The sequence below is a fragment of the Cyprinus carpio genome, chromosome B7 (assembly GCF_018340385.1).
Source record: "Cyprinus carpio isolate SPL01 chromosome B7, ASM1834038v1, whole genome shotgun sequence".
Taxonomy (NCBI): Eukaryota; Metazoa; Chordata; class Actinopteri; order Cypriniformes; family Cyprinidae; genus Cyprinus; species Cyprinus carpio.
In genome coordinates, this window is record NC_056603.1 from 19,320,691 (window position 1) to 19,327,641 (window position 6,951).

A 6,951-nucleotide genomic window follows, 5' to 3' on the forward strand; every position below is an offset into this window, starting at 1 on the left:
GAAAGAGGAAGAACATCGCCCTTCTGTCATTATTTAGTCACCCTCATGTTGTAGAAAACCTGTGTAACAGTCTTTCTTCTGTTAAACTTAAAATAATATTTTAATACAGAGATGCTGAAACTCATTAAAGTCCAAAACAGTGTTGAACCCCACTGACACTCACTGAAAAAACCAGACATTTTTTTCTGAATTTCTTCTTTTGTGTTTGCATAAGAAATAATAATAATAATAAAATTTAAAAAATACTTTTTTTCTGAATGTCTTTTATGTTTGCATAAGAAATAAAGTCATGCAGGTTTGGAAGGACATGGTGCTGAGCAAATAACAATTTTCTTTTTTTAACTTTAATATTAAGAGAAGTTCTCTTTTGTGTCGTAAACCAACAGTATTGTAACCTTGGTTCAGAAAGACCAAGGCATGCCATGAGAGCCAGTCACGTGTGGCATATTTTTTTTAATGGAGAGCAGTAGCATCATTATAAACAGAAATTTCGTGTCTAAATTGGGGTGGACTGTAATTATCTGTCGTCTCACACCTCCACTCCCCTTGCACCTAGAGGGTGTGTTCAAATAAAGAGAGAATGAAGCAAAAGGCTTGAGTGTTTGAAACAGTGGCACCCAGGGAGTTCCCGGTGCAAACATCTACACAGATGCACACAACACATACTCACAATCTGGTCACCTAACACCCCACCCGAAAAATAGCTTCACTATTAGATAAACACTCTTTTTTTCCACCTGTGAATGTGGAGGAAGACAAAAGGGCACGAACAAAGAGAAGAGTATGAGGAGGTGTCAGATAGGCATGCTATAGGTCATTGAGATTCTCAAAGGCATTACATCTGACTCACACCTGGGTCACACTTGCTGGCATTCTGGGACTGCGGGGAGCAGGTGTGTGCGTATGTGTGCTTTTATGCGTGTTTGTGCAACCACATTGAGCAGATGGCGAGAGCAATAACTGACAAACCCTGAGAGGGAACTGAAAGCACCTAATAATTATCCCTGTGTTTTCTGCCACAAACACGCCAATTAGAATCCCAGCAACACCTTGCCAACAAGCACGTTAGTATGTCTAACACTGAAACCATGTGTACAAGGATATACTAAAACAACATGCTATTCTGAACAAAGGGCCATTGTTTACGCTGCGAATGACTTATAATAACATGTTCTTTCTTTCCTCTCTTCTCACTGTGTTTCGGTCTCTCAGACTTGCGGGTCTCCAGGGGGTAAAAGCAGAGATGTAGCTGTGGATCCCAACAGATGGAACGCTTGTTAGAACAAGAAGTGCACTTACAGGACCCATGGGCTCCCTAGAGGACCTGCTACTCAGACTCAAGATACATTCAGATTTAGCTAACAGCAAAGTTCACATCGCTTTGTCAAATTTTAAGCTGACAGTATATTTACATGCACACTTGAAATTTGTGCAGTCAAGGTACAGTCTCTGTCTGTCTGTCCATGTATACATGACACAATCCATAAATTGAATATTTGTAGTCAATTCAGAGTCGTATCAAGAGTCATATCAAAGCCAGTTGTAGTCAATTGTAGTCTGATTAACATTTAGTACAATTTCAGTCGTACTAACTGTTTAGTTCTCAAGCATAAAACTTTTAAAGTGCATTCAAATGTATTTAAAGAGAAAGTACTCTCAAAAATGAAAATTCTGTCATCGCTACTCATTACCATCCCTTTAAATGTTGGATTTGTTTCATGCATTTAAATGTGACTGCTCTAAAATGGACACATTTGATGGTGTAAGTATTTCTGACTATTTTTCAGACTAATTTCCCTTGAAATCAGAATGTTCCCCTCTTTGTGTCAGCGTTTTTGGTTTATGGTTTAAAGTACAAAAAGTCCTGGCAATTACCACATGAGTCAGATCCCTTGACTTTATCCACTTAAGATTTGCATTCCAACAAGGCAAAAAGGCACTTCATACCTCTCAGCAACGTCAACATGATAATATCAGAGACTGAAGCACTCTGGTAATCCGGGATTACAGGAAGAGCTTGGTTATGAATATAGACAGCAACTGTAAAACAGTAATAAATAAAAATACATCTTCCTTTAGACTGATCTAGTATCAGTTTGAAAATAAAGCAAGAGGTAAGTAATGCACAGGTTGATCAAGTATCAAAACAACAGCACTTACTGACCTGGGATCAGTGTAGAGGCTGAGGAGGCTAGGAACAATCGGATACCCCCTAAGATTCATCCTTTGTTAAAACCAGAGAGAGACACAAGAAATAATATCAGTTCCACTCCTGTCTGGAAAGAGTTGTTCTGTGTGGAATTTGCTAAATTTACTCTAGCTTGTGTTTGTTAGACCTGAGTGATGGCCTAGACCATTTCAGACTATTCTGTGCTTACCAACTGATCTGAAAAGCACCTCCACAAATTTAAATGTATGCCTTTATATTTATGTGTTTCAAACAGTATAGTGACCACAGCATAGAGAGTGACAGGCTAGCATGTGCTATTATGTATGCTTTCCTTTACTCAGCTATAGAAGAAACCTAATTCATTGTACATTTTTACATAAGCCATCATATTCTCTCTTTTTGTGTCTCCACCCACTCTTCTTACTCACAGCACTGAAAATTAATCCCCTGAAACTGTCTGAAGGTAAACAGTGAGTGTGAAATCAGGAGAGAGAGCTGCAGGTCTTTTGAGGATCCAGCTCAGTTTCTGAAAAGTATTCTAGACTTTTTAAGTGATAAATTACACAGTTAAATTTAAAAACCTTGTGATAATGTACTACTTGATTGTGGTAATTTTATAACAGACATGTTCAATTATGTAGCAAGTGTCTGATCAATACTCTGTCAATTGAGACGTATGGCAGGAAAAAGGCTTGGATAACAAGACCGGGAAAACAGCATTATGAAAAGAAAAAAAAACCCTGAATTATTTACAGACCAATATTGTGGTCACAGTGGTTAAAGATCTCGACTGGTGACTTGGAGAATGAAACATTGTGTGAAACATGAACTGGACAGTTTGAAATGCCTAAAAATAATAAAATAAGGCAGAAAAATACAATAAAATAAAATAATAAAAATATAATAATAAAATAGGTTGATTATATAATACACTGCTGCTAAGGTCTAATTTTTACCTCTTTATTTTATGGAGTCACACACAGTCCTCCCACTCTTACCTCAACCTCCTAATTCCCCCTAAATAATTATAACTGCTCGAAGACATTCAGACATCCACTTAACCAGACACAGTCAGATTAAACAACCTTTCAATATATTTGGTTGACTCCTCTTCAAACTGAGGCAGTTTAATTGTATAAAGGAACAATGAAGTAAAAAAAAAGACATACCCACATCTAAAAAAACAAATACAGAAATTGTGGGAAATATTTCCCCAATTAAAAAAAGACCACTTAAACAAAACAAAAAAAGAAGAAGAAAAAGAAATCATCTGTGCCCTAAAACCCTCCATTCTCAGTGGATTTCACATGTACATGTCTTCTGAGAAGGATTGTTAGAGATTTAAGCTAGCATTAGACAAAATACTACTTGAGTCCGATCTGTAAGAATAGCTTCCCACCACCTAATCAACCCGAGGCCTGTGCTGTCTGTCTGCCTGGGTGCCTTGCCTTTGTTGCACCCTGAATAGACGCTAAATATCCTCCCAATCTCCTTCCTGGCTCTGGCTGAGCTCTCAGGACCCAGTCTATTCACATGCTAATGCAGACAGGCTTGATTCCTTAATCACAATCCAGCTGAAATCCAGGAACAAGGAGATGTAATAGGGAGCCATTTCCTCATTGTTATTTTTTCCTCTCCATAATTCTCTTACCTTCTCAGTTTTGCCATGAATTGCAAAAAAAAGTTGGAGTCTAAGATGAGCCGTTCTTTATTGTAGCACTGGATGGTTAGTGGCAGCAACTCTCCGCATCAATTCAGTGGAGGATTTGATTTGTTTCTGTTGACGAGCTCTGTTAATTTCCTCTCCCGCCTCATTAAGCTCTAACTGCCAATTAATGTCTTTTGTTCTCGGTAATGGCTGCCTCCCAAACAGAGCCGCACGCACACACATACACACACAGACACAGGCTTAGACAACAATAGGGGAAAAGTATCAGTAGTATACCCCTATAGATGGGAAGAGAGAGCGAGAGAGGGAGTCGTTGATTAATTTGGAGCTCAGTGGAACAGCAGGCAGACAGGATCTCTCATTAGCTCCTCTCCAAACTCCACCAGTACTCAGACACCACTCGTAGCCCCTCAGGACATGAGGTCACGATCTCCCATGGCAACAGTTGGACGGACTAACAACGCCCTAATTGCGAAACCTAAACAATGACACCATATCTTCACAAGTTTGCACACGCAGACACACATACAAAAGCTTCGGAAATGTCACTATTCCTTGACGTAGTTCAAGGAAGACATCAAACAGCCAAAAAAATAGATGGTTTTGGGTGGTGTAGTTTGTTTATGTCTGGAGAACGGTTGTGTGTCACAGCACTCATCTCCACTTTGAGAAATCCTCAACTACGGTCCCATTATTAGCAAAGAGTGACTACACGGGGCTCTTAGATTGTCGAGTGCCGGGGAGAACCATGCTTTACCCTTCGTCCATTAAGAAAGAATGGCTGTTGTTGTTCCCAGTTTTCAAAGAGATCCATCTGAAAGTGCGAGTGCTCCTATAGGGGCTTTTACAGGAAAATATGATTATGCTGTGATTCAGTTTTCAAAGAGATCCATCTGAAAGGTTTTTGAACCTTACATTTTCAAGATGACCTTAATGAACTTTGGTCAGCCCAACGTCTGAAGTACTGAGAACAGTCATCAACTTTTCATTTGAGTCTGAGAGAGAGTGGGAGAGAAAGAGAGTGAGAGAGAGATCAAAAGAGAGAGAGAGAGAGAGAGAGAGAGAGAGAGAGAGAGATTTATGTTCTCTTATCTAACATAACATCCCCAAACCAAGCTCTCATCACTGCAAGAATGCTGCATGTAGTTTTTTTTTTTTTTTTTGATAGCTATATTCATAATATTGCATATAGCTAGCACCAGCCAAAACATCTATATCTGGAAAATAAAGGTTCCAAAAGGTAGGTTTCACAATGATGCCATATTTTTTTACTACTATAAAGAACTTTTTGTGCAATGGATATATTACATGGATGTTAAAGGTTTTTGACCATCAATGGAACTATCAATGGCAATAAAGAACCTTTATTTTTAAACATAATCTTGACCAGCTGTTTTGGAGATTTTGCTCTGCGTTCAAATATGTCTTCCTTACTATACAGTAGGTGAAAAACAGTATGTGAAATGAGTAATATGTCTAAATTGCCAACATAGCAAATGTATTAACTCCCAATTTGATACATCATACTACAAACATTCATACTACAGTATATACTGTACATTTTTAACATTCACAAAGTTAATCCCTCATCAAATATAGTACAGTACACACTCACTGACAGTGTGTGATTTTGGATGCACCCCATTCAAGTAGATACAAGTTGTACTGGCCAAGGTTTTTTCCAAGATGGCCATCAAGTGGATTGATTGGCTTAAAGAGACTTTGTACAGGTAAAAAGTGACAAATGGCCTCACATACTTAATACCCCAATCTATCCTTACCAATATATGCCAACAATGTATGCCAAATGAAAAAAAAAAAAGAAAAGTAATTCAGATCTGAAACTATGTGTCAAGTACAGTGTCAATGCATTTCCTCACTGGCCTTAATTGATAGTAATGTAGACATTAACAAGGCAGAAGTGAGTGAAGCTTCAACTTCCTGTCACTAAGCAGCTGTTGCTGTGTTTACATTTCAAACTGCTGTATCATTAAACCCCTCCAAAGCACTCCACAGAGAGACTTAATGTGAAAGAGGAAGCTTTAAAACAGAAACAGTACAAGTTTACGCCAATACAGAAGCGTGCATTAGAAATGAAATAAAGGTTTTAAAGAATGAAAAAAAAGATGTAGCTGTAAGTGGAAAGATTAAGTGTGTAATGCTTGAAAGAATGAAAGAAAGTCATACAGATTTGGAACGACATGAGGGTGAATAAATGCTAACAATGTTTGTTTATGGGCAAACTATTCCTTAAAGAATATAAGTAAAGGAAAATAGAGGTAATATATTCATGAATAAATGAACATATACTGTACCACATTTAAACTATGAGTCGTATTTTACTTTTTGTAAAAGTTTCATGGAGTATCCGAAAATAAAATGATGCTAGCTTCTGAAAGCAAAACGAAACCCGAAACTAAATCTTCTCCAGATCCAGCACAAGCATTTTCACATCCAGACACCCTCCTCTCTCGTTCTCTATTCCCACCACTGATCAGTGGATTACACTGATCAAATGAGACAGACAATATGCCCAACATGGTGGCAAAGCAGTCATCCTGCTGTGCCAGGGACTGACAGAACCCACTCACTCGCCTCTGCCAACCCATAGAGGACATGCAGACAGGGGCTGGCACGGGTCCTGAGCCCTGACCACTGCAGCTTCACACTCATTATCTCTTCCTGGGATTTCCTGTTAGCACACATGCATGAAACAAAAAGCACACACTTACATGCTGCTAGCATTAGCAAAACATTTTTTTTGGCTTGCTAACAGAGTGACAGAAAAAGAACAGAAATATCCATCCGTCACTTTTTTGGAACGCACATATAACTGAATATAAAAAAGGGGGATTATTTATATTATACCATAAAATCGTTATTTAAGTATAATAATATTACACATGTAAAACTGCCAGTATTTAATTTGACATTTGAGTTGCTTTCCACTTCACCAAAATTATCAAAACAGTTCTTTTATTCTGTTTATGGTGGGATTAACTGCTGTCTTCAGAACTAAAGAACTCTCTCCCATCTGTTTTCCATTTCTCTTCTGATTCTACTTCTGTTTCTTATTATTCAATTTAATAAAGCAATTAAACAACGCAATTAA

General features: G+C 38.1%; 1 long non-coding RNA gene across 1 annotated transcript; it reads right to left on the reverse strand.

The window, feature by feature from the left end:
• Positions 1-297: 297 nt before the first annotated feature.
• Positions 298-4,610, reverse strand: LOC122137970. The gene is made up of 3 exons (XR_006155183.1): positions 3,822-4,610; positions 2,165-2,224; positions 298-2,040 (listed from the first exon to the last, which is right to left on the reverse strand). It is a non-coding gene; the product is annotated as an uncharacterized LOC122137970 (long non-coding RNA).
• Positions 4,611-6,951: the final 2,341 nt, after the last annotated feature.